This window comes from Vidua chalybeata, chromosome 3 (genome assembly GCF_026979565.1).
Source record: "Vidua chalybeata isolate OUT-0048 chromosome 3, bVidCha1 merged haplotype, whole genome shotgun sequence".
NCBI lineage: Eukaryota > Metazoa > Chordata > Aves > Passeriformes > Viduidae > Vidua > Vidua chalybeata.
Window position 1 is genome coordinate 10,850,412 of NC_071532.1, and position 25,704 is coordinate 10,876,115.

General features: G+C 43.4%; 1 long non-coding RNA gene across 1 annotated transcript; it reads right to left on the reverse strand.

The window, feature by feature from the left end:
- On the reverse strand, positions 1 to 25,391 carry LOC128786499 (uncharacterized). The gene is made up of 6 exons (XR_008430308.1): positions 25,261 to 25,391; positions 25,086 to 25,131; positions 15,838 to 15,950; positions 15,443 to 15,710; positions 606 to 730; positions 1 to 61 (listed from the first exon to the last, which is right to left on the reverse strand). It is a non-coding gene; the product is annotated as an uncharacterized LOC128786499 (long non-coding RNA).
- Positions 25,392 to 25,704: the final 313 nt, after the last annotated feature.

Below are 25,704 nucleotides of genomic sequence, written 5' to 3' on the forward strand. Positions count from 1 at the left end.
CCTAGAGCTTTTCCACTTTATTGTATTTTGCTGTTTTTCTCAGATGCTTCTGGAATTTCAGCTGTTAAAAAAAAAAAGGAGGGAGATGAGAGAAGATGGGGTCTTCAAGTTACTTTATAAACCTAGCAAACATTTCACACGTTTCAATTTCTGCCACTCCATGTTCCTTTTCACACTGCTAACCACTTAAAAGCCTCTTGCCGGGAAGAAGCTACCAGACAAAATAGTTTTGGATGCTCCTTGTTTATTGTATGCAGATTAAGCAGTTCTTATTAACTCAGTCTTCATTCTTCCTTCATAGGTAGCAGTGCTGTGATATTATTTGCAAGCAGCCAAGGTAATTACCATCCAGCAGGGTCCAATTGTTTTCAATTAAAAGCTTGACTGAAGTCTTTAGTTTTTAATACCATTGTGACCATCTGCTTTCACTGAAGTTCATCAGTAAAGGCACAGGCCTCATTCTAATGCTGCTTAATTATATGGAGGAACTTTTTTTTTTTTTGGTCAGAGGTTCATTTTTTCCTGCTAAAGAAATGGGCAGCAACAGGGCTGTCTGGCTTCTCTAATAGCCTGCAGCAAGATGGAGTATCTAGGAAGATCATTACCTTCCTGGGAGATCCAGCTGCTATTGCACTGACAAAAAGATCCAGGGGACCAACAGGAGAAAGCAGTTAACCTCAGCTGCTCTCCTCCCCATTCAGTCACTTGCCTCCTTCTTCAACCAGCAAATCTGAAAAGGCCACAAGGAAGAGGATTTAATCTAAAACAGAGAGTATGATTCTCCCCTGCTGATTAGATTTTCCGACTTGGTTCCAGGCCAGGAGCGCAGGCAGGCTCTCCCGCTTGGGCATGCATCCCCTCCTCCTTGCACATGCAGTGAATCTTTTGCAGTCCTGTATCATCTCAGATCTGAGGATCTTCAAATCCCTTATGGGCATTCATTAAGCCCCGTGCAATCCCCAGGAGAGGTAAGTAAATATAATTTTCCAGATGGGGAAATTAGGGCGGCAAGAGGTTAAGTGACTAGCCTCGGGCCGAACAACAAATAAGTGGCAGAATCAGCATGAGGATCTGCCAAGTCCCAGGTTTAATGAAAGTCTCTCGAGTGCTCAGCTCCAGAAAAGGAAAAGCAACACCCCAGTCCTCAAATCCTCAGGACACTTAACTCATTACTGCAGCTCTGCCTTATATGTGCCAGTGCAAATAAGTGTGACTCTTAACATTTCCAACTGCACTGTGCACAGAATGGCATTTTGTAGATTTAATGCAGGAACTGCTGTCTCAAGGCAGGGAAGCACGCTTGATGTTGTTCCATATCATCGGCCCAGGCAGGCACACAGCTTCCTTACGGGTGCCTGCTGCCGTTTCTGTTACACATGGCTATTTCCAAGGATTGGCCCCCTGAGAGGCAGGTACTTTGCCAAGCACCAGTTAAAGAGGAAAAATAAGTGGTACAACACTGTCAGAGCTGGGGAGATGCACTGTCTTGCTCTAGTGACAGTTCAAAACCCTGAAATAAGAAGCCAGAGGATTCTCCGTCCTCGAGGCTGGCCACAAAAATAAATCCATCACTCCACTAAATCACAGAACTGTTCAACCAAGACTTAAATCTCTGCTCCTCACTAAACTTTGGGGAGACAGGAAGTTGGGTTCATCCTTGCCTCAGGGGTGCCTGTCTACTAGGTACATGTCTCCACTCTCAGCATGGGGTGTTAAGCTCAAGTAGCTAAGGCCAGCAGTCCTGCTCTGCCATGGTACATCAGCAGAAGCACTAAATCTACATCAAAGCTGTTAGCCAAGACCAGGTCTTTTATGCTATACTGAGACCTCTGCAGCAAAGGCATTGAAACAACTGGAATCTGATGCTTGGGAGATAATTACTTTAGAAAATGGTGTAAATGACTTCAGTATTTTGAAAGGCTCGAGGTGTTGTTGCTCAACTACCTTCAGCTATTTGCAAATGTAATGCAATTTGTTTCCATACAGATTTCTTTTAAAGCTGTGTGTAGTATGTGTCCTAAATACATAATTACACACCAGAGTATAATGGCTCGTTCGGGTTTATTTTGTAACCAATATGCATTTCAAAAGCAAGTTCTGAAGGAATATGCAGCAACAAACATGCAGCACACATTCTGGTTTCTTTCACTTCTAAGATGCTCCCAAAGGCCTACTCTTGACAGAGACACAGACATGAAAAAGTGAGGAGAAGTAAACCCTTTCTTTAAGAATTACCTTTAAGGAGACATAATGACCCTGTTAAGAAAATAGTCCAGTAAAAACATTTTTGGCATAGATGCCTGTGAATTGGATGGCCTAGGAAATTAGTAATAAGATTTTGCATTTTTCTTTCTATGTTTGAAACTAATCTGTGCTCGTAGCAATTTGACATAGCTATTCCAAAGATTTTTTTCAGTGACCTATGTAAAATCATTTGGCAGTGTCCAATTGGGCAGCTCTTTACAGAGCTATGTATCCACTGCACAAATTACAGAGAAATTTCAATTCTTTTCCAATATACTCCATATAGCCTCCCCAAAAGCTTTCTGGTGAAAAGTCCTTCACTGACATGAGCAATAATGCATTAATCAATACATGCAAGCGAAAGGTTTAAAGAGTAGTCGGACTGATGGGAGTAACGTAGGGTTCATCTTCAAGAGTACTTCAGACAACCACTCTCACTTAAGTTATCAGGAGTTAGAAAAAGCTGTCTTATTCACTAGTTAGAGCAAAAAAATATTTGGACTTTTTTCCTCTTTTGTAATTCCCTGAGTTGCCCTAAGACAAGGAACTGCCTTTTGACAGGAGTGCATGACCAGCAATGCTTTTCCTCACATGTCCCCAGCAAGCTCCCAGCAGCATGAAGAACTCTGGGTCCATCCTGCTTAATTGGAAGCATTTAAAATTGAGATGCTGAAATCACGTATCATCTGCATCAAGGACCAGGTGCTTCCAAAGGACAGCTAAGAGCTACATCTCCCATCAGAAGCATCTTTCTTTTTCTAACTACAGAAGCAATTTAACATAAAAAAGCTCCCAATTCTGGCAGCTGAGTTAATTGCTCAAAGAAAAAATAAAATCTGCCTGTTTAAAACGACATGTTAATTATATTTAAGCAGAGGATCTACTGGGATTAAGAAGTTCCTTGTATTAAAGATGAAAGGGAGAGAAAGACCTTGCTTTCTGCCTTATGGTAGTTGTGCATGTAGATCAGTGAGGCAAAGCAAGACTTAGAGATATCATGAGTCTGGAGTCCAGTGAGCAGACAAGGCCTGTACATAAACATCCATGAAGTATAGCTATAGCCTTCTCAGTTTGTTTCTGGAAGTGCAAAAAAAGTCTGACATTGAAAGAGACAACAGTTTTTCAATGAAAAGTAATAATCTCTATCAAGTGAGATAATCCCATTTTTCCTACTAGTGTCAATCTGTTTTAAGTAAAAATCCAAATATCATTTTTCTTTCTCCTTGCTATTTTCATTAATTCAATTAAAATACCAGAGAATTTAAAAATGAAACCATATGGAAGATTACTTGCAGCACTGGGAATTTCCCAGGTGATCTGCAGAACCTCTCTGCTGGAGCTCCAGAGCATGGAAGGCTTCATTCATTTGCCTTCTTTCAAGTCACACATTCAATGGGTCCAGATGGGATCTGAATTTTCAGCCTTGCACATTTGAGGTTAAAGGGTTGCAATATTAGTGTTCAGATTTTACCACACTTTTTCAGACCTGAGGAAAAGTGAGATTTCCAAATGTATCTGTATTGTAACAACTCCATTATATCTCATAGTCTGTTCATTTTAGATCTAAAAACATTGCAATTGAAGTCAGAGGCAGCTGAGTCTAATGAGATGAATCAGTGGGAAAAGACCCTTTGGCCTCAAGACATGAGAGGTGCGCCACACCAGTCAGTCAGCTGAGGGGAAGGCTGATTGCTCATCTAGGTCTTTATGGGTGATCTCTCTATTTTTGTTTCTTGAATTCTTGTAACTCTTCCCCCCAAAGTCAGCTCCCTACAAACTTTTTTAGAAACGGTTTGGCAAAATGCTTCAGATTCAGCTGCTGGTGAGGAGAAAGAAAGCCAGTATCTCACGCTTTGTGTATTTTTTCCTCTGCACAGAAGGAAAAGTTCCCTCATATTTTTTTCTCCCTTTTTTTTCTCCCTACTTATCCCTTCTTAAAGCACCCAGACAGCTTAAAGACATAGATGTAGAATCTGAGTATCCAGATTCTATGTGAAAAACAATATTATCAGAGGATCAATCTGAAAACCTGTATTTCAGCGAGCTTTGTGCCATTTCCTGAATAACAACTTCAGATCTCATGTGCTGTCTTATAATTACGAAAAATATAACTTGGTATAGAATGCACTGTGTCAACTTTGATTATGCCAGCAGAGAAAGACATGGGATACAGAGAGAGAATAAAGGAAGAATGATGGCTGTCTACTGGCTTATCAATTTACATCTCTCTACAGTAAATCTAAGTCCTTTGTGCTGTCAGTCATGCACTCCTACAGCAGTGATTGCTGGAATATGAAAATCACAGCTTTGAGATCCATTTGTACATTCACATATTTGCACAGCCTTTCTGGGTTTATTGCTTCAGTGGCTGCAGCATCCCCCATCAGCATGGGTCCTGCGATTTGAGGCTTGATGTTTGCCCCCACTATGCAGCTTGTGTGCAACAATCTGTACCAGCACTGTGAATCGCCACCTCTTCAGTTCAAATTGTGAAGGAAAATGGAAAAAACCCTCAGGAAACGGTAAAGGTAACAAACGATCATGTGTTAGATCCCTATTTCAGGCCTATAAATTTCAATAATATGTTGTGATTGTGGCTAAAAATAACACACCTCCTCATCAAATATTGACTGTGACATAAATAACCACCTAGCCAACATGATGCTCTTGAACATTAAGAGCAATTGCATATTTTCAGCTGAAATGACACACTGGAAATTAATGAAGACTAAGAAGACATGAACAAAAACCACCTCACTGCTGCCATCACCCCTATAGCAACTGTCAGCAGCAAAGAGCAGCTTCCTGGAAATATCAGAGCATGGAGTTCAGAAAACAAAAAATAATGCTTTTTGCAGGCACAACACATGGTTGGTTATGAACACACACACACACACACACTCCAATTTTCTGTGAGCTGAGCAGTAATTTAGGGCCTCACCCTCCTCAGCTCTCTCCCATCAGGACCCATATCCAGGAGAAGGTCAGCAATGTTTCATGCTGTTGAAAAATACACATGGTCATAGAAAAGTGTTTTTACAAACCTTTTATGTACCCTGTGAGGGCAAACACTCCACCATGTAAATTTCCCACAGGGCCACAAGTAACTAGCAAAGAGGAAGAAAAGAATCGGAAACTATCCTTTCTCTAAAAACTGCTCTCAGCTATTTACCTACCATGGAGTTAGCATTAAAATTTGTAGCAGAATACTAGTTCTCATCCAAATACTTGAATACTATTTGTATCTAATGGGATAAGAATTGTAATGCAAGAAAAACAAAAGCCACTGGAAATTATGGAAGGATAACAAATTATTGCTGATTTCCTGAATTTACGTAAGTTGATCAGAATCCCTTAGAAAACTCTCCAAGCAATGTTTCTGTCTTAAAATTATCTGCATTAAAAAAGAGAAAACTGTCATATTCTTGCACTCGGCTTTTGAGCTGCATCCTGTAAGCAAGAACGATTCTTCCAGATCAGCAAATCTGTACAATATGGCAGTGTTTGGTTCCCACACTGAATAAAACATGGTCTGTCCTATCTGATCATTTATTAGACTTGGCATTATTTTCCCACTATAAACATTCCTAATAGTGTTGGACCATTTTCATCATGAAGTAACAAGAAGAATATGAAATCACTCCTTGTCTTTAAAGTAAACACATATATTGTGTTTTGGGGTTTTTCCTTGTGTTGAGGCTGAAGTATCTTAATGTTTGGCACTCCTTGGGGCAACTACCACAGAAGGTTGTTTCCTTCTTGACATCTCATAAAATCCCAAAATTCCTGTGTCTGGGAAGAAGGGATATTACAAACAAGTAAAACACCACAGATAGAGAAAGCTGATAACATTTTCACAGTTTACCCTTCATTTTAGCTGGAAAAAATACTTGAGTCCTGCAGCTTGATTTGAACCAGTGAGGGGAACAGCATTTGTTATTGGAAATAAATAACCCTAAACAGTATTTGCTCTTTTTGCAGCTCCTTGGACATCTGCATTAGCTCCACTCAAAGCCAGTCTCCCTTAAAGCAAGACAATCACCCCCTGCACCATCACAAAGAACAGTACTGGGGTTAAACCTAGGATCCACTGGAGTCAGTAGCCTGTTAATGACGACGGCTAGCTGAGGATTTTCAGGAAGCAATAAAAGAGAAAAGAAAGGCCACAGTGAGCTACAGTTATGGCCTTGCAATTCTCTTTCATGGTTGTGTATCATTTGAATGAGACTGCATTTTTATTTTAGGCTGCTAGCTACTAAAATTGCCCTGGTGAGTCAAAGGTAGAACCCAGAATATAGTACAGTGAATTTCTGGTCTTGAGTTTTGACTACCAGGTTTTGACAATCTTGCCAAAACCATGAAGATGTATCTGTGCCCATAACACAAGCAAGTCCATTAGAACGCTCCTCTGTCTTTCTCCTACTCCATGTTCTTTCACCTCTCAGACATGTTTTTGCATAAGAAGTACTTGAATGACAGCCCCAGCAGCAGCCTATCACACCACAGTAATAAAGGATTAATTACCTCCGTCATCAGCACTCTATTATTATTTGTAGCACCAAGTGCCTGCTCTATTTTTGTGAGCTACAAATGCCTGGGAACACCGAAAAGAAGACACTGCATTAATTCAACAAGTCTGCTGGCCTGCACCTGCGTTTAATTAGTTACTCTCAAATCAGACCTGCAGAGCCAGGAGCTGCAAGCGAGAGCACTGCTGACTGCTGCCCTGGCTGGGCTGCCACTGTAATTAATTGCATTCTTACTGTGGCTCTCTCCTCTGCGCAAACAAAAGTTAATCATTTACTCGGAAGGTCTGAGCTGATGCTTCTCCACTCTTTGAGCCAGTGTGTAGAACATTTCAATAAAAGCATCCCCCCATTCATGTTTACTGCTTGCCTCCCAAAATGATGTGCTGACCATGTTTATGCTGCTGGAGACCTACATGGAGGCAGGGCTTAAGAAGGTGTAAAAAAAAAAAGGAAAAAAAAAAAGTGAAAATCTGAACTAGAGAAGTGCTGCCCACAAAGAAAGCACCACACAGCATCTGTCCCCAACCAAAGGTTTCTTTGAGCAGAGGCTTGGCAAAATATCATGGCTAATAACCTGGCTGTGTTGTCTTTCCTCTTGCCTTCAACTTTAGTGTTCATGTAAGCTTCAAGCTATTTGCACACAACAATGGTTGTATCCTCAAAGCACACTTTCAGAAAGAGGTAAGCATCATTGTTGCTATTAAATGCATGACAAAGAGACTAGCAAAGGATCTTCTCCAAAGCTTGCACAGAAACCAGCAGAAAAGCAAGGTGCACTGCACCTTTGCATGGCTGTTTTTTTCATCACAAGAACATTCCTCTTTGCCAGGAGCTCAGGTGACCACAGGCACCAGAAGACTGGCAAGAAGCCACTGCAGAAACAGAGGCTTAGGCTTGGAGACGATACCCTCAAACCAAGCAGTACCTGTGGATCATGCCTGAACAGAGAGAACAGGGTACAGGTCTGAACAGGAGCCTTGCACTTTCTTCATTGCAAAGGAGCAGGTTGGTTATTGCTCACAGTTTTGTCTTCTGATCCTTCACCCAAAGACAGCCAGCACCATTTCCAAGTGGCATAATGGGGCTGGAGCAAGGACAGGAGGGAGAGGGATGGCAGAGCTAGTCTGGGAACAAGGAGATAATTCTTTTCTCCGCTTGCTGGAGTAACCTTTGGGAGTGACGTGAACTTTTTTCCATATGATTAGACTGCAAATGGACTGTTTTGCAAAGGGGGCAGAAGGACTCAACCAACAACAACCTTTGAAATTTTTGAAACACACTATTTAGAAATGATGGGCTTTCTTTTTAATTTTTTTTTTATTTTGCTTTTTGAGAGCAGCCTGGTACATCTCTTTTCTAAATTAATGGCATATACTTGATCAAAAATGCTAAAATGCTGGTTCCAGCAAATTACACAGATAATTAGGTCTAATTTCAATAATGCTCTGAAACACTACTAATAAATCTTTGGGCTCATACATTCCTTGAATATATACAAGCTACTTCATGAGCACCAAATTCCACCCTTGCAGCTCCTTTTCTATCAAGCTTTGGCAACCCCAAGCTAAATTCTGCTGTCAGTTATATCCTGTAAGTCTGGAGCCATTGCTTGTCCTCAGTGGCATAACTCAAGATTACAGCTGTGAAAATGAGCACAGAATGTAGCTTGAGATGTTGTAAATTTGACCTTCAGCTTGCTTCCATGAAAGGGGAAAACCCAGGAACTTGTTTTCACATTCACTAAGCTTCTTGAAAAACTACCCTACATAAATATTATGATTTCAGTCATAGACATAGCAGATTTAAAATGGAGTTAAACCTACCTAATATCTAGGTCTACTGGGAGGGGGAAAGATGACAAGTATAATATTTATGAGCTACCACAATCAATGCTTGCTTTTAAACACTGACACGTGCTTTGGCCTCCTACCACGGCACATCAAGACCTTCAGCTTATTCTGGGTCAGTGCTTGACCTCAGGATACTGCAGCGTTTCTTCACCAGCAGCACTTGACTATTGGTCACGCAGCCTCCATGGATGCTGATCACCAGCCTCCCAACCCACTTAGCTGGGTCTCTTGGGGGGTGAGGGGGGAAGTCACAGAATTTGTGCCTCACAGACCACACCTGGAGAATGTGAGACTGCTATGGACCATCACTCCTGCTGAGCTGTTAGCTCCCTGCTCCCCTGAAAAACTGACCCAAGGCATTTGTGGCCATGTTTTACATGGGGATGGATGGGTTCAGTTCTAGTGCCCCACAGGATTTTGCACTGGCTCAGTGACGCTTCTGCCTGTGCTTTCAAAATACCCATAAGCAGACAAGAACCAGGGAAGTGAAATAGTGAAATCTCCCTTTTTGTCCTGACACCTCATGACTAGCAGGCCCAACAAATAAGAGAAACACTTTCCCAGACTCCTTTAGCCACCATTTCTCTGAATGGTACATTATAGATGACTTGTCAGGTAGAGGATATGGTAATATACTTACCAAATAGAGTTAGAAGAATGAATATCACAAAAAACAGGCCTTTAAACAAAACATCAAAAAGACAAGGGAAAATAATAATTGAAGTGTGCTTTGTTCATGGAAGCACAAGTTAATTAATTAATAATTTTTCTAAACAACTGGTTTTGGAGAAAACATCATTTGCCGAGGTGCAGTACAATCCTTGCAGGGTTGCCATTTGCAGTTATGAAAGCATATCTCTGTTATTACTAATATACATGTCTGAAGGGTTAGCTAGTTTCAAGCTAGGAAAAAAAGGAAAATACTGCATGGTAAGTACTCCTATACACGTTGATTTTGATCATTACATTATCTCTTTGCCCTGATATGTCCACATAACATTCAGAAATCTCTTTCAGGCCACTAAGTATAACAAATTGCTGGCCTATACATTTCAGAATTTTGGCTGTCTAAAGAATAAAATGATGGCTTTGTACTACAGCACACAGCTGGACAAAGCTGGACAAAGATGCATATATCAGTGGCAGCAAAGATATTTATCTACAGATTAAAAGCTTGCAGAGGATGTCAGCATTTTATTTGCTTCTAGACTGCATTATCAATCTTTAGCGTTACCCAAACTTAAAAGTCATTGCATTATGCAAAATACTTTCAAACAAGCAGCATCCCTTGTCTTCATTTCTAACTTTCTTAAAGCATAATTTGATGCATTACCATAAATGAATGAAAGAGCCACAAAATCTCATCAAAATGAGAATGGAGAGTGGATCTGAGTCTGATGACCTGTAATTTGCCTGTTATTGGGGGGCTGCTTTTAAAAATGGACCAAACTCACTTTGTGCTGATTGCTAATTTAACCACTTTAAATATTTTAATATATAATTTCCATTTTTCTTTCTATATTAAGGAGTGAATGCACTTTCCATTTGAATTCCCAAAAGCAATGAAAAAGCAATGGAACAGTGGTTGAAGAAGCCATTTCAAAAACATGTCAGTTCAGCCACGTACCTAGAGACAGCAGAAGTTGCAATATTCTTGACTAGCACCATCAACAGACTACTAGGACACTCCAGCAGGTCAGCTACGGAGCTATATTAATGATAATAAATAGGAGGGAATTTCTCTTTACTCAGCAGTGAGCACAGTTTCTATGATAAAACCTTCCAAGTGCATGGTTTGTTCTGGAAACTGTGGGATCTGAAATTTCTTTTACAAAGAGGGATTGTTTCTGTGGAATTGGAACAAAATTATCCACAGGTATTTAGACTAAAAAAATCAATAATAGAATAACCTAGATTTAATTTATTCTTTCTCCCTCTGCGGATTTCCATTATCCTGTCACTTCTTCAGGGTTTGTCTTGAGGAAAACATCACTGTAAACTGATGTGTTTGGTGTAGAATAATAAATTTCATCCAAGACCTTTTGAGTTACAGGTCATTTAATACAGTAACTGTGGGCAAGGCGAGCCCCCATTGTGCTCCCACTGATGTCAATGAGTATTGCTGCCCATGAGTTCAGAAATGAGTACCAACTCTGGCTGTGAAAGATCACTCCTAATCTAAATTTGTCACACACTGCTACTGTCTGTACCTCATTTTCTGGGTGCCTATCTTCAGGCTCCCAGAGATTAATTTGCAGGGTAGGCAGGTGCTATTGGAAACAGGGAAGATGATCTCTGTTTCATGTGCAGAGACTCTTGCTGTTTGGATGCAGTTGCTGTCCTACACTTACAGCCCTTGTGAAGGGCTCTTCACTGCTTCCATCCTAAATGCAGGGAAGTAAATGCAGGTGCAAAGGGGAGAGCTTATCCAGTTATGGCCTTGTGTCTTCAGCAGAGTGGCAATACTCCAGGAAAGCAGAGAATATAGAAAAAAAGGAACAAGAACTAGGAATTTATGCCCAAGACAAAAAAAAAAAAAAAAAAAAAAAAAAAAAAAAAAAGGGTACCAAAACCTGAATAAACAAACAAAACAGCCATTTTATCATTTTGTGTTGGTGCTAGCAGAAAGCTGGGTAAAAACACTGTCATTTGGTTCTGGCTCTGGTCAGGATTTGTATTAAAACAAACAAAACACCAAACAAAACAAGCCCCAAGAAAACACTTCTCTCATTTCAGTAAAAGCTAACCATGACCTCTTGTGTCTGGCTAACTTATCAGGTGGAAAATATTAACATCATGGCCCTCCAAGCGATTTCAACAAAAGCAAGGTCTTTGAGTTCCCTACAGGGACCTGCCCAGTTAGTTGACCCTCTTTTTTTATTTTTCTCTCTACAACTAAGATTTTAGGAAACAAAAAGAATAAGAACACTTCAGTGCACCCAGTCAGCTGTGAATAGACAAAGGATGAAGATGCTCTGCTGAGAGTGCCACAGGGAAAAAATGACTGATCCTCTGCAGAGTCCAAGGAACCCAAAACCCCCCACTGAATAGTGAGAGTGAAAAATAAAGAGATAAAATAAACCAAAGCCAACCACAAAGGATGTTTATTTAGTCAGGAAACAGCATCCATCCATAACCCAATGTTTCACTTCACAATTCTCACAATTCTGATATGTTTCAATAGATTTTCGTCTCAGCTACATAATATGCCATTCCTTAAATGCATGCATATATATTAGTTCGAAAAGACTGGACAGTTTCCCTTGCTAGCTTTATTGTGTCAGATTTTCCCATGTTTATAAGGTCTTTCTCTGTTGCTGTGAGATAGACCTAGGCAAATAAAAATCTATCCCTGCCTGACTGCACAGGGAAACACTGACCCTGAGTAACAACCACACACAAACAGTGTGGACAGCCCAGATTTCTCTCCTCTAACCAGTTTTGCTCTTGGAATATGAAAAGCAGTCAGCATTTTTGCAACAAAACTTTGAAGACTAAGGCCTTCACTGGAGTCACTTGTAATTTTTAAACACAAGAAGAGCCTCTGGCACATAGATGGCCAGTAAAATGAGGACTCTGCAAACACTTAGGTGAGTGTTTAAGAGTATTGTGTAGAACCCTGTCCCCAAGGACATCCATGGCATTTGTAATGTCAAAATTAATGGGGGAAAGATTTTATTTGATGGGTTTAATTTATAATTTAGAGTAAAGAGCCAGAGGTCAAATTGTTCTTTGCTCATCAGAAATGAATAATACTGAGCTTGAAGTAGCACTAGATAACCAAATTACACATGCAAATATAAACATTATGATGGACTGCAGCAGTGTAAGTGAAAAATATTTTTCACCTTCCAAGGGAAAAGAAATAGTTTTTAAATTAACCTTTAATTTAATGTATCCATTTAGAATATTAGCTTAAGAGAAAAACTTATTACCCCTATGAAGATAAACCCAAAATGGAGACTTCTCAGGTATCTCTCACAAAAACATTCAAAATAGATGTGAACACACACTCTAGTTGTTCCATAAACATCATCATTTATTTCTGGTAAATATTGTCCCTTGCTTTATCTCTGCCAATTGTATCACCTCAGACCAATAAATCTATGCAGGAGTCCATAACTATTTACTACTCTTATTGGATTAGCAACGATTACAAGTGATTGCTCCATAGATAAATTGGATGGAGTCCAAATTCCTCCCCCATGGCATGTATGCCTCCCACCATTGCAGAATCCCTCAAGAGATATTTTCCTGCTTGCAGGCAGTACAGGTGTTCCTGGTAAACCAGGAAAGCATAAAATTTGCCACCGCTCTCAGGTCAAAGTGACCACCAAGCACATGTTAACAATGAGTTGTCCCATTTTAAGAAAGTCCATCTTATATCCTACATTGCCTGTCTACATAAATCTATCTGGATGACAGGCAGTAATCACATATACTAATCATACAGACCAGAGAGGTCTCATACAGAGGCTAGGATAATTCAACACAGCTTCTTCAGAATGCCCCTAGGAGAGACAGAAGAATTGCTATGCTCGTTTCCCAAACGGGAAACAGTCAGAATGTACCAATACCAAGGAGGTCTTTTACTGTAAGTGTGATGAATGGCAACCACAGCCAAAGAAGCAGTGTCATATGAAGAAAATACTTTGCTAAAAGGGAAAGCACTAATTTCACCCTGGGACTGCACTAAGCAGACAGGGTCCTGCAAAGCAGACAGTTCAAGCACAGGGAAACAGAGGATAATACAAAGGAATTCACTTCCCAAAGAAGACAATATTGGCAGTGGTGGGCTCAAGGCCAAAACAGACATGTGTGGATCTTACATCTGCCCACAGGCTTATTTTGTTGTGGGAGAAGAGAGCCTTAGAAACCTTGAGCTATTTTCCATTGCAGGAAGCCCCTGGTGATGACGAGAATGCACAAACTGCCCATTGTTTCTCTGGGAGTGAATTGTCCCTAGGTTGCACCAGGTATGCATTCGCCTGCTGGCACAAGGACCCTTTGAACCAAGACAGAGGATCTGAGAGGAAGGAGCAGGCTAGAAAGATGAAAGGAAGAACAATTTAATGTGAATGTGGAGAAGGACCAAAAAAAGGAACAAAACCCACTTGACATGAGCTACAGTGCCCCTAAGTGAAAGCCTACCCCTACCCCAGGAGGATAGAAAAGTAGCCATGACAACATGCAACAGTCAGATTCACAAATGTCTCTTCAATTGCTCATAAGCAAGGAATGTTCAAAGGAATCCCAGGAAAATTCACCTTGTGCTACTGGTGAAAAATAAATATTTTTTCTGTTGCAAAGGAGTAACCTCGAAAGAAAAAAGAGAGTGGGAAGCCACAGTGGTAACTGAGCCCAAATAGCAATTGCATTGTAATGTCTGGGATTCCTGTGCAAGTAAAAATGTGTTTGGTGATCCTGAAGCTGTCCTCTAAATATGCTCTAGCAGTGATGCATTTGCACTGTTAAAGTTTGTGCTGAAGATAGTTAATTCATATAGATGGAAAAAGTCAGATGGATGGATCGACCTTGGAAATTGGCCTGGAAGTTATTCTTAGTCTTCACAAGAAAAGCACTGTTCATTTTGCACAGCAAAGCCTGAGAAGTGAACATGAGAAACCCAGGGATACACTGGTGACTTGCTTGGGAGCTCTGTTCTCTTAAAGCCACGTGAAGATTCAAATTGAGTAATTTCTCCCTTTGCTACAAACATTCCCCAAGTCCCATAGGGGCATGAAATCGGATCCAGTACTTTTCCCAACATGTTGCTGAATGGACTGAGAAGTCAGGAAAGTTTGAAGAACAAGCTCTGCGTAAAATCTTCACAGATTCAAGGCCTGGCCTTGTTGTACCTTCCACTTGGAAGTGGCTCTCCTGCACTAAGATTTTCAGTGAAGGACAAATACAGCAAGGAGAACTTGCCCTTGTAGCCAGCAAAACCTGTTCACTTCTCTCCACAGGATGAAGTCTTTCTGGATGCAATCCTGTGTCCCCAATAACAGTGGCCAGTTTGTCATCTGAAAGGTGGGAAGTAGCTATCACCTAGACTGCTGTTACTGCAGTTATCCTGACATGGATATTGGATGTTGCCATGAGTATGAAAGACACCAATGAGCAATGATCCCTCTCACCTTTCTGAGTCACTCAGTATATTCACTACAGTTTGGCCCATGTAGATGCTGCCTTGAAACCCTTCTTAAGCCCATTTAAAGACCTCAGGCCTGAACTTTGTGGGCACTATGTTTATAACTGGTGTTTTAAGTGCTGTACGCTGTGCCCTGGGTGGGCAGCCCACCTGCTTTCCAGCAAGGATTCAGGGAAAATCTCTGGTATATCTGGATTCCAGAAGGAAAGATGGGCTCCAGAGGACTCTCAGGGTGGGTATGCAACACAGCACTAGTGGCTGTGATGTAACAGATCTTGCCTGGGCCAGCTGATCTGTCCTTGCTCCCTGTGGCCCTGTAATTAAGAGCCACCCTTTCCAAAAGGGATGCTGATTGCTGGAGACTGATCTCCTTCCCAGGCTTCTTCTGCATCTGCTGTCCCTGGGGCAGCAGACCTGAAACCTGGGTGACCAACCCGAGGACACACACCTGCACCACAGTTAGTGGTCAGGACAAAAACCCCTACAGTGGGTGAGCAGCCAAGCTCACGCCCATCCCAAGCAAGAGTCCTGTCACCTGCTGACAAGTGACACGCTAGAAAATGTAGAAACCTCTTCTGCTGACCTTCCCCTTCCCAATCCAGCATAAATCATAAATCAAATGGCAAAAGAGGTAGAAGCCTGTTAGCTTTTCCTCTTTGCTCACTCACCTGTCCGTTGACCTTATTCCCTTGCCAGAATGGAAAGCAGAGGTTCCAAAGGCCCAAGGAGTTGTCTCTCATGTTGTCCAGCTCAGCTGGATGCAGAAGGGCCTAATGCAGGTGGTGTGAAACCTAGTCTGGTGAGAGCTCATCTGGAAACTCCAGAGTTCAAGACATCATTTGAATTTGGCAGCTCCCCTCCAAGCTGCCCACCATTTCCTTGGAGCAGGAGTGAACTTGGAACTTGCTTCAGATGGAATCTGGGATCCACTCTCCCCTGTGTGAAGTTCCAAAAAAACAAAGGGACAGAGCCTGTAAGCTGTAGAAGGCTGATAAAGTCACCAAGATAAGAAATAAAGTAAAAATCAATTCATTGAAAATACAAGACGAAACATGTTTCTTACCATTCCTGTGCACAGTGCTGTGCAATATACCTTCTGCAAGTCCATACTTCTGTTGATGCTGCCTTGTGCCCTCTCTGGCTTGTATTTAACTTTCCACAACAGATCATACTAATCTTTGGACACAACAAAACAAATCAGTTTCTTCCTTTTTATTTGAGCATGTCATTAAGTTTAAACACATGCTGCAATGACAGTGGAAATGATGGCTGAATGGGATGTATTTTAATTTAAGTAATATTTCCATTAACCTAAAAGCTCTCCCTTAAAAGTCTGTACAATTTATTTATTGGAAAAAATCCAGAATAATTGTACTGAAAATTCTTCTCTGAATGATAATATGTCAGACTTTTAAAGCTCTCTTCTGGCAGCTTTTCTTTTCACCTTTGAACATTACTGACATAAGAATACATTTCTCACAAGTGTATTGAAAAAAAGAAAATAAAAAGAAAGAGGGACTGCTACAGAAATCACAGGAGGTTTAAAATGCCACAGCCTCATATCTGTCCCCATGGCTGGAGAAATGCATCCCAGATTTGTTACTCATTTATGTTAGGTTGTGGAAAATGCAGAGGATTAAAAAGGCAGAGGCAAGCAGATGCCATGCAGGCAGAGACATCTTCAAGCCAATCTCCATCCGAGAGCACAGAGGCACTGCACCCAGCAACAGAATGTGTTTGGAGGCAAAGCTAAGCTGTGGCAGCTGGGGCTGGGACCGAGAGGTGCAGCTGCACTAGAGGAGGCGGAAGAGCAGGCAGCATTCCTGAACTCAGAAAACACCAAAATCCACCGTGCAAAACAAATAAAAGCTGGACTGTCCTCCCACCCCCGTGTTTGTGCTCACTGGCTTCAGAGCACAGGGGAACGGGATGGGGTCAGAGCTGCCTCAAAGCTGAAGCTCAGCCTGTAGAGAGAGGCTGCTGCAGGTTTGCCCCTTTTCGTGCTGCCCACAAAGGGCACGGCTCCAACTGTGTCTCCTCTAAGGATGTGCCATCAAGGGCACACAAACACACAACTATGTAGGCTTTTCTGTGGGCCAACAAACACATGTAGTCTTCTGTCCAGACTTCTTTCAGGGAGGAGAGGGAAAATCAGAGACACATGACAGCTGTTGTCCTGTCACTTTGCGCTCCACTGATCGATGTACGCACTCCGTAGCAACTCCAATTAAGCAATATAAAGTGCCTAAACAGGACAGCATGGAGCTTCTCCCCGGGGAGCACAGCCCTCGATTTGGGATGCCACAGGTCAGTGCAGTCACATCTGTACAGCCTTTGCTTTCCCCAGCCTGGGGTGGCTGGGCAAACACGGAGGAGCTGTGGGTATGAGAGGATGACAACTTCTCTCCTAAATAACAGCAGGCTTCTGACAGACATCAGCACAGAGTCCTGTGAGCCAGCACAGCTGAGAGAGACCCAGGCGCAGACCCCCTGGTCTTCTCTCATCCCTGTGGTACCCACCTACCAAAGCCAGCCAGCCCCAAGGCACAGCCAAGCCTGTGTGTGAAAATCAGGCACAGCAGCCAAGCACCACCCCAGGGCCAGACCAGTATAGTCAAACCCTCCACCCTGATGCAGCTTCTTGGAAGAGTTTAGATCCACTCTGAGCACCTTGAGAAGCCACCTTGTTTGCTCTGGCCAGCATGGGTGGATGTCCCACACCATGCCAAGTCCTCTTCTGGGCTGTGTAGGAGCTGAGTAGAGGGAAGGACTGCACTGAGACCCTGGAACTTGGAACTGGTGGGTAGCGCTGCTCTCCTCTCTCCCTGCTACACACCCAGATTAAGCAGCAGCAATGAGGTCTGGATCAGAATGCAGCAGCTCTCTCCCTTCCTCTCCTCCATCCACTGCCAAAACACCCTTGGCTGTACCTCACACCCCTGCACTGCAGCCAGCTGACTATTCATTTTGATTTAGGGTAATTGTCAACAAGAGATCAGAAATTAATTGTACAAAGCAGCAACACCTCAGGAAAGCAGAAGCTGCTTAGGGTTTGGATATACTTTCTCCTGTCTCCACCCACAGGTCATACTTCCAAGACAGGCTGGTTTCTCAAGCAGTGGAGGTGGAGCTACTCCAGTAGCAGGTGTCCAGCAGCTGGAAGAATTTCCACCCAACTGTCTAGCTCAGTTGTGAGAACAACACTCCCATCAACTCTGTATGGCCCCATTCTCTTCCTTGCCAATAGGGGATTCCTTCTGGAAGATGATACTGACCCCACAGTTTCATGGTACATGCACACGGATGTGAGGGAAAAGAGCATGCTCCCTTCCAGCCACAGCCCTGCAAGGTCTGTCTTTCTCCACGGTTAGGGAGGGTCAGGAAGGGCAGCCAGCCCTTCGTGTGTGGCCTGAGCCTGGTTAGCATCTTTCACTCTCCATCACTCAGCCATGCCTCCCATCTGCACTGGCTTACGATGTCTCTCCCTCCCCTTTCCTCTCCTATGCAGTCCCTTGCACAGACCGATTTTGTGATGCATCCAAAGGAAGACAGTGAAAAATACATTAATATTAACTCCTGCCTGGATGATAAAAAATAGTCCCAATTCTTTGCTACCCATAGAGCTAAGCAAATCCACCTGCTTTCTACTACATGCAGCATACTGGTGCTGACCATCTCCTTACAGTCTTGCACAGGGGAACACACTGCTGAGACACAGCCATGCTAAATACTGATACAGAATGCATGGAAGGAAGTTGCTCTTATCACCAGCTATTCAGTTCGCAAGGCCTCTGCAGACAGATGAGAATTTTGCCTTTATATGTCCCATTTTTCTCATTTATGTATCATCCTCTCTCTTTTTCCTTTGTCTCCCCCTCCACTCCCAGCACCTCCTCATGCCAACTCCAGGTTTCAGCCATGATATAGTGGATTAGGTACAAGGCTGACTGGCAGCTCTTACAGCTGGGGAGCTAATTCACATTTCTGCAGCTGGCTCAGCCTATATCTCTGAATCCCTCAGTGGCTCTTTTTTCTCCACCTGGGAAGCAGTTATGCTTATCCCCTTTGAAAAAACATTATTTCCACTTAATATACCAAAGAATAGCGTGGGATGTTGTTAAATAGGAAACTTAATGAGAGAGAGCATGTGTATGGACTGCTTCGCTTGGCCACTCACAGCTCAAGGAGAGTCATAGAGGGTCTGCATCCCCTGGGACTGATCTAAAAGAGGCAGCAGCAGGATGGCATCCGGAGGAGTCCATCCATCTCCCTCCCAGCAGGGTGCTAAGCAGCTACACTAACAGCAGTTGACAGTGGGAAAGCGAATGGGTGTGTGCATTAGCCTACATAAGCATGTTTAAGCTAGGAGGGCTCTGCAGAAATCAAAGGGGTTAAGTTTCCAAGCCTCCTGTTCCAGAGATTGTGAAACCACTCCAAGGGCTTAAGCTCTGTCTTGGGACGGTCACAAAGAGACTTCATGCCATCGCGTTTTTTTACCTCACTCATCAGTGCAAATTCTAATGCGTGTGTGCATACATGGGTGTCTCTGTATATGCTGCTCAAATGCATTTTTTTAATCTCTCCCCACTACTCCCAGAAACAGAGATCTATTACATGCAAGATAAAGGAGGGGGTTATTTCTTTAAACTCAGGAAATTTCAAGTTTAAACTCACCCCTAATCTGTCCACTGGTCCAGGACAGATTCAGCAAGCAGCCCACCATGGCTTACCAGAGGTCCAACACCAGCCACCTGATAGATCTGTGCCATAGTACTGAAAAGTTATGGTGACATCTTTTTCCTTGGCATAAGCAATAGACAATGCTATTGGGCTTAACAACAGATGCAGAGCCTTGAAGCAAATATTTCATGATAAACAAGAAACCTTTGTAAATAGTGAGTATAGATATAAAATTGATGATGGATGCACTTGGGACCAGAGCAAGATCTAAAGAACTTAGTTTTAGGCACAGGATCCAGTGATACTTCTCCCCCCAGGTGTGACCTCTGACATGTCCTCCAGGCCAGGGTCATTCAGCTCAGCTGTGTCTAGGAGCTTAAACTGCCCTAGAAAGCTTGAACCACGTGGGTTGGGAATAGGGAGAGGGAACGGGAATGAAGCCAGACTGGATGAGCGGAAAATCTCTCCTGTAAAAGCTTGCAAGGCCTTTACAGATCATCATAATGGCTTTTTGTTGTTGTAGTTGCAGGGATCATTTTTTAAAACAAAGAGATAACGTTTGGTTCATTTCTTTCATTTTGGTAAAGGGCAGCTCCTAAGCCCTTATCGTTAAGAAATAAGAGCAGTGTTACATGTTCAAACAATTTATGTGAAGATCCTGCTATTTGTTATGGGAACAGCAAGTACAACTGCAAGTCCATTATCATCCCTCCCTGCCTCTGCATGCACAGCATGAGCAAGTGAGGAAGATTAGGGGCAAAAGCAATGGAGCCTGCAAAATCAGTGACAAATATTCAGTACTTAAAACCTTCTTTGATGCTTCCCACTCTGAAGTGAGGCTTTGATTTGGTCAGCGGTCAGACATGGACCCACTGATTTTTCTCCAATTTACTCTCAGTCTCAAAAAATAGCAACCTCTTTTTGTGATCTGATGGCTGAGAAGCAAGTGACCCAACACCACCACAGTACTCTCCTGATGGTCCCATGAGCAGTGCTGACAGGAGGTGGGCTGCAGAACTGATACAGATAAGTTAATAGAGTTGGAAGGAGTTTCTGGACATCTGCCAATGTTGAAACCTGCCAGTGATATCTGCCTTTTTACTTAAAAAAAAAAAAAAAAAAACACAAGGCAATTGGCATTACATTCTAGTCTTGTTTCGAAACCCACACTTCCTGTGACCTCCACTCCCCATATCTTCACCCTCCCACTCACAGCTAATCTCTCTCTGTCTCTCCCCACTCCTCTGTGTTTCCGCAGACAACACATTTATGGTGCTGCGAGTCTGCAGCAGCCGACAGACCATTTCTCATAATAAACCACTCCTGGCTGCACAGCCAGGCTGGGCCCTGCCACGTGAGCAGTCGGGAATTCATGGGTTTTCAAAAGAAGCTTTGCACTCCAGATAAAAAATCCCTACATCTCCTGTAAGAAAAATCCATTCCAGGGCAAGCACAGAGGGCTGGAAGAGGAGGACAGCAGGGACAGGGGGCTCTGGTCCAGCCCTCCATGACGTCCTGCACGGTGAGTGCTCAGCAGCAAGCTCATCGTGAGCAGAGAGAAGAAAAGCCACTTACTGATGGGCAGCAGGGAAGGGCAAGGCACCTGCTGCAATTACTTAGCAAAGTTTAACAGCCTTTCAACAAAGAGAAGGTTTCTGGGGAATGATCATGACCAAAACAGCAATTTAAGGAGTGTGCTCTAGCTGTGCCAGCACATCCCTCTGTTCAGTGCTGCTTCCCACAGACATCATGAGGTGCAGGGGCAAGGAGGGTGGCTGGAAGGTAGGAAGGCAGGAAGGAAGGGCCTTGTCTGCTGTGCCATGGTGCCTTCCTACACAGAGCTGCGATGTTCCCACCACAGTGGCCTGTCAGGGAGGAGATGTTTTCCTACACAGAAGCCAGCAGCAGCAGGAGAGCTGACCCTGCCGCCCCACTGCCCCTGGCACCTCGCAGATGTGGCGGTGCTCTCAGCACAGGACTGGGGTCCAGACAATCTCCGGAGGGAGCATCACCTGTCACCAGCATGCCAGGCTGTGACTGACAGGTGGGGGCTGGCTGGCAGCAATGTCCCCTTCAACCATCGCAGCTGAAGCTGATGGTGGAGCAAGTGACACCATGGCATCACTCCTGCTAGGGATGCTTTAGTGCAGCAAAACTGGCAAAGGGGAAAAGGAACCTTACCTGGGTAGACAATGAAATAAAGCAATGCAGCAATGTGACCCTGGACTGATGAGGTGCCAGGGGACTGATGGGGACCCTCAAGGTGTGGGTCACACCCCATTATCAACTACTTTTGGAAAGAGCAGAGTGTGGAAGGAAACCACATTTGGGAGCAGAAATCCTATATGGGCAGCAGAGGAGCACCTTGCTGAGGGAGGAAAAGGAAACAGAGGGAAGTTGCTGTACTTGTTCAGACTAATTGCAACTGTGTCATCCTCAGCTCCTCCTGCAGCATCCCATGCCTATAGTATCTTCCTCCCTCTTCAGTGGGAAAGATTTACAAGCTTAGTTGATATTATTCATTTCATTGGAAATTTAAGAGGGAACCACTTGTAAAAGTGTTAAAACAACAAAAGAAAAATGGCAGAGGGACGGGGCTGCTAGATATTGACAGTTACAGATGTCTTTATCTGCTTGAAACAGAACTGCACAGCATACTCCAGCCACGTGCACCAGCAACAAGGAAAAAAAAAGGAAAGGAAAAAGAGGGCATAATTAAAGGATGAACAAACCTCTTGGCTTGGAGAAATCCATGTCCCTCTACACCTGAGCTCAACTACTTGCTGTTGAGCCCTTCCTGTGCCAAAACAGACCTGTCATGAGGGGCCAACACAGCTACAATGCCAAGCCTAAGTACAGCATGGTAAATTTTAAAGAAATTGAGATAGGATAGAAAGTAACAAAGCTGTGGGAACAGAAACTTTTCTCTCTTCTGGCTCTTCTGTTGGAGTCTCAGATGCTTTGGACAGTGATCAATGAGAGGAAAACAACAGCATTTTCCATCTGTACTTGCTAAACAGGCACACTGGCATAAGCAGCTGCTGAACCAGGGCATCCCACTGGCATCATCTTCCCATGAATCCACGGGTGGAGCAAGATGAGTCCTGCTACAGAGGCTTGGAAAATGCACCACTTTATAAAATAAGAAGTTTTGTACTAGTGAGAGAAGAATCAAAGTGGTGCTTTCAGGAAATACCACTTTCAGTATCAAAACTGTGGTGTCAAGGCACCAAGTGAAGGCTGCCAGAGGGCACAGCCAAAAGTGCTAAAGCAGTGAGATACTGAGGAATGGATGGCAGCAGCCTCCAGAACAGTGCTAGCACCCCAACATGTAACAGGATTCAAGGCCAGACACCTGGAGGGTCTGAAAGCCCTGTCTCTGCAGATGAAAAAGAGACATCTCAAATTGAGGCTACCAAAGCCTTTTGGAACAAAAAAGCCAGTGCAGAAGAAGGAAAAGCATCACCTTATAGGAGTAAGCTACAAATGAAGACTCTGAACATAAAATCAAAATAGACATGAGCCCTTGGGAACAGAGGCATCATGAGGTATGGGAGCTCAAAAGGGGGCACACGGTTAGATTTCCTTGCCTGAATGGGTCCAGCAGAAGCACAACTCAGCAATGTGGCTACTGGCTACCCCACAGCTTAAAAAATGGCCTGGTTTCAAGTAGTCCTGAGTATGCAGCAGGTTCTCACTGAAAATTTAATCCATATATCGACCTAGTAAGTGCCTAATATCTTCACCTTAAGCTGCTCTCTGAAATCAGCTCCTCAGGAGTCAGCTCAAGGTTCATGTGCACACATGTGCCTGGAGCACATCCTCATGTTCATCTCTCCTTGTGCTAGGGAAGGACAACCCCTGCACTCAGCTGTCCCTGCTACATCCCTCTCAGCCTCTCCTGCTTCAACACCACAGGAAACACGGGGACACCACTGCAGATAGTGGGAGGCCATGCTCAGAGAATGGCTCCTGAGCACCTCTACACCTGCTGCTTTAACTCAGCTCCCTACTGCTGCCTCACTCACACCAGGGTGACCAATTGTGTCGAAGGCATGTTGGCAGGGACAGGTCTCTCAGGAGCAGACAGCAGGAGGAGAGGAGGACTGACCTTACAGTAACAGAGGCTGGATGAAAGTATGACTGTAAAATAAGACACACACACACGTTGCTGTGAAATCATTCCTCTCAAAAACACCAAGCCTGATCACCTGAGTGCTGGGACTGCTGCAGAAGACTTTAATCTGTAGTGGTAGTGCTGGTACCCAAAGCCATTGTGAAGGCAGTGCTTGCAACACTGAGATGTGCATAAGCCCCTGCTCCATGGCTCAACTCCACAGTGTACCTGGTGCTGCCATTGTCCTGTGCTAAAATCTGGCCTTTTCACTCACTCACTCACTCACTCACTCACTCACTCACTCACTCACTCACTCACTTTTTCCAAAGTGAAGGAGGTGTGGGTCTTATGCATTACCGAAACAATCCTGTAAATACTACCTCAGCCTTTCCATTGGAGTGGTCAGTTCCTACAGAGTATACTCTTTCTTCCCAGATGCTAAAAAGAATGGGGAGTCCCTTCATGGCTCATTATCCTGGCTCTCCACCAACCCAGACCTCCTCTTCCTCTCTACCCCACAGTTCTGGATAGGGGATCTCTTACAACAGGGACTTACTCCTATGAAGTGGTTCAGCATCCTGGCAGCAGTGAGCAGGAAACTCAGAAGCTTTAGCACCACCCCTGTGGATGCGAGTCCAGCTCTCTGTATATCCTAACACATTTTGCAGAATTTAATTCATACAGTTCAGCACATGTTGGCAGAGATTTGCAACAGACAGTTCACCACAAAGGTGCCTCTCTTAGAGAGTTCACCATAATTCCCCAGCGTCTGTAACTTAGTCCTGTAATTGAATGAATCAGCAGAATTTTCTATCACTTAGAGAGAACAAAAGACTTAAAATTTAACCTGAGTGACCTCTGAGGGCTCAAATCCATAGACTCCATAAAATTCATGGCAGAGAAGGACATCAACACATTTATTTGGTGTTTTCATTAACATTTTTTTCATCTAGTCTTATAATTTACGAGACAGGGAGATCTGACTCATGCCTTTGGAACGTTTGGGGTTGGCAGGAAAAGATGCCCCATACGTGTCTGTACCTTGCTGTCTCTGAAAAGGTCGACACCACTCATTAAGTGGGTGTCAGTGTTCTCAGGGATAAAGCACCCACACGGCTGGCCAAGAGGTGCACAGGGAAGCTGCAGTGTGTGTTATGTCTTATGGAGTAGGATGCTATTTCACTGAGGAGGGGCTGACCTGAATATGCACCTTGATCTCCTTCTGTCTTTGGAATTTTCTAAAATCCTGTGATGTAAGGCTTATGCAAAAAAATGTTATAATAAAAAAATGTAACAACAAAATGTTTGAATATCCAGCATATCCATGTATTCACTGTACAGTAGAGGTAAGAATATGAGATTTTTTTTTTTCTGCAAGATTCACCTTCATCTCTCTATTCTAGTCAATAGCTCCCTTTTACACCACTCAGGCAAATTCCCATACTGAGCTAAAGAATTCACCTAATGAACAGATTAGGTTACAATTTGCTTTTGGGATTAAAATCCCTACTTACTGCTCATCTGTTTCCAAACAGTCATGGAACCCGTAGATGGGCAAACCTGAAAAAGAAAAATACAAAAAAACCTCATCCATTTATATGTTAAAACATCAGAACTGTCTATAAAATGAAAGCTTTCTTCTTGCTCTTCTTAGAAAAACAAGCAAACAAACCAACCAACCAAACATACTTGAAATCATGAGCGTATAAAGAAGGATTTTTTTCTATTATCATAGCAAGCAGGATGCAATGCATATTACAAAAAGGTTCTCAGCTAAGCAGCTCTAAAGGGGTTTATATCAGAAACACTGCAAAAACAAACACGGCATGGAGCTATACAAATCCAGGGTGGTTTGCTGTGGCTCAGTCCTATTATCCAAGTTAATGATGCTGTGGTGTCACAGCTGCACACCCCCGCAGGGTGGATCTCCAGCAGTGCTATCCTGTATCCATGGAGCTGACTCAGCCTCCAGAAGAGCTGCCTCTGGCTGTGGGGCCAGTGTCCTCCCGTGCCTGGGGAGAGGGGAGTGGGGCAAAAACCAGGGAATGCAGGGAAAAGGGGACTCTCGGTCACAGCTGTCGAGGTGGAACAGAAAGGAAGAAGGTTTAAGTGGGAGGAGCACTGAGTAGGGGA